A 3,107-nucleotide genomic window follows, 5' to 3' on the forward strand; every position below is an offset into this window, starting at 1 on the left:
GGAAAAGTATCACCTAGAACCAAGGAAAGTATGCTTCAAACCCTTAGGCAGTGGCTTCAGTTCAACCTTGGGTGCTTCCACACTTGAAGGAATTTGTTTTTCACCTTTCTCAAGCGACTCATCAAACTTTGGTTGCCATGCCCGAGTGCCATAATTCTAAGTTCTATAAAGAAAATAGCACAAATATCAACTACATCAGATGGATTACTGATATAATCAAACTCAGAATTAACAAAAAAAATAATCAAGGGGATCAAAATCATGGGCTATAAAAACTCCCCTATCCTTGAGTGAGTCAACCATGTGTGTCTAGTGGCCCTCATCATCATCTTCTAGCTGTTTTGCAATATGGAAGATATTCACCTCGAGAGTCATGTTTCCAAAAGACAGCTTTATGAGTCCATTCCTGCAATTAATAAGAGCATTAGCAGTGGCAAGGAAAGGCCTACCTAAAATCAAAGGAATTATAGAAGTAGTATCAACAGTAGAGCTAGTGTCAAGGATTAGGAAATCAACGGGATAATAAAATTTGTCAATTTGAATTAGAACATCTATTAGCCAATTGCAATACCATAGTGGTTGGTTTGATTTCTCCCAACCCCAACTGCAAATAAATAGAATATGGCATTACATTCATGCCAACTCCTAAATCTAGTAAAGCTTGCCCAAACTCATAATTTCTAATGCTGCATGCAATGGTTGGGCAACCAAAATCTTTGTACTTGGGGTGAATCTACTGCTCAATTAAAGAACTGACTTGTTTTTTTAGGAATGTTGTTTTCTTCATATGGTGCTTCCTTTTAACTATACACAAATCCTTGAAAACTTTTACATAAGTAGGAACTTGTTTAATCACATGCAAAAGAGGAAAATCGATTTTTACCTGCCTGCCTTAGATTCTCTAGGATCTCATTGTTAGGATCCAGAGTTTTCTTGCTTGATTTTAAAGCTTTAGGGAATGGTACCTTAAAAGGACTCTCTGTAACCTCAGGTTCCTTGGGCAGCTCGACATCGTTACTATCTTGATTCTTTTCCACATCATCTGATTTTTTCGTTGTTGGGATGTATAATGACTTACCACTTTGTGTCACAATGACATTCACATCCTTCAAATCATCTTGCACCATGTGTTGACTATGGGGTGCAGACTGAGTTTGAGATGGGAACTTACCTCGCTCATTTACACTCAAGGAGCTCTTCAATTTGGACACTTGGCTCTTTGTCTCCTTGTTTTCTTCAACAACATGTGTAATCAAAGATTCAAACTTTTGGTTAGTCTTACCCTGTGCCTCAATAAAAGCATGCAAAGTGTCTTCTAAAGGACTCCTAGAAGATGAAGGTGCATGATATGGTGCATGATATGATCTAAAGGGTTGTGTAGGCGGTTGGTTTTCATACTTCCAACTAAAATTGGGGTGATTGAGCCACCCCATATTATATGTACAAGAGAAAGGTGTAAAAGGTTTCTTGGACATACCTTAGGCATTAAATTGTTCCTCATACATTCCTCTCATCTCATAAAATGTGGGACACTCTTAGGTGAGGTGATCTACCCCGCCACACTCAAAACATAGTCCAAAAGATTTTGCATGATTAGCCACATGTGTTGGCTTTAAGTCTTTAGTCTTTAACACCTCTAGCTCCTTAGTGAGCATCTCAACCTTAGCCTTTAGGTTATCCTCTTCCCTAAGATGGTAAATTCCACCACCATTTGGGTTTCTTATAGGTTGTGACCTATTTGTGCTCTCAATAGCACTAGATGCAGTCCAAGTGTGAGCTTTTTTAGGAAGCTTATTGAGGTAGTCTATGGTCTCATCAGGATCTTTTTGGAAAGAACTCACCATTACACATCATCTCCACAAATTGGCGCTCTCTAGATGTAAGTCCCTCATACAAATAGCTTACTAAGCGCCAATTCTCATACCTATGGTGAGGACACATACTCAACAACTCCTTAAATCTCTCCCAAGACTGATACAAAGTCTCACTATCCTTTTGTGCAAAGGTGGAGATTTTCCTTTTAAAAGGGTTTGTCTTATGCCGGGGAAAGTATTTTATTAAATAAGACCCAAGTCATCTCATTCCATGACCAAATAGATCATGGTCTCAATGAGTATAGCCAACTTTTAGTTCTATCCTTCAAATAGAAAGGAAATAACTTGAGTCTCACAATGTCATCAGTTGCATTTTGACTATGAAAAGTCGCAACTACTTCCTTAAACTCCCTAATGTGCAAATATGGATTTTCATTTTCCAACCCATGAAAAGTAGGGAGTAACTGTATCATCCCTGTTTTAAAATCTAGTTGGTGAGTATTAGCTGAAAACATAATGCATGATGGTGTGGCTGTGCGTGTAGGGTGGAGGTAATATTGAAGGGTCCTAGTGGGTTGATCTCCATGTTCACTCATTTCCTCATAATTAGAAGAAGTATCAAATGAATGATTAGAAAAATCAGACTCTGACTCTGACACAGGTCTATAAGAAAATTGACCCAAGGTATCTCTATACCTGTGCATGCAAGGTAGAGAAAAATGCAACACTAAAAAAAAACTATAAAAATAAAAGAAAAGAAAAGAAAATAAAGTTGCAGCAAGCTAAAAAAGGGAATGGAGTTATCGCCTTTACAAACTGCTGAAAGGGAAAATTGTCTAGCAATTCTTTTACCGTCTCCTCGACAACGGCACTACAATTTGGTTACGCCCCAACAATAACGCGGTAGTTGTAGCATAACTTTGGGTAGTCGATTCCATAGAGAGACAAATCAAAAGAATAACAGAAGGAACAAAGAAAGTAAAAAATATATATTAAATGATTAATGGTGAACAAAGATTAATTTTAAATGCAAATTAAAGTGAAGCAAAGTGACTAATGGAAAAAGCAAAAAGTACCCAAATTTGACGAACAGTAGAGCATTAGGAACCCCTTGCACAAATTCGGTATTTTAATGATTCTTAATTCATTGAATAACTCAATTGGGAACTCAATTCTCAAAATTCTCAAGCGGAAGGTATAGATTTATAAACCAAAATTAAATCGAATGTAACCCTTTGAAAAATCATTCATCACTTTTAGAATACATAAATTATTATCCCTATTAAGAAAATC

General features: G+C 37.0%; 1 non-coding gene across 1 annotated transcript; it reads left to right on the plus strand.

The window, feature by feature from the left end:
• The first annotated feature begins 1,921 nt into the window (after positions 1-1,921).
• LOC131149953 (small nucleolar RNA R71) lies at positions 1,922-2,028 on the plus strand. Its single transcript, XR_009135343.1, has one exon. It is a non-coding gene; the product is annotated as a small nucleolar RNA R71 (small nucleolar RNA).
• Positions 2,029-3,107: the final 1,079 nt, after the last annotated feature.

The sequence above is a fragment of the Malania oleifera genome, chromosome 2, assembly GCF_029873635.1.
Source record: "Malania oleifera isolate guangnan ecotype guangnan chromosome 2, ASM2987363v1, whole genome shotgun sequence".
NCBI lineage: Eukaryota > Viridiplantae > Streptophyta > Magnoliopsida > Santalales > Ximeniaceae > Malania > Malania oleifera.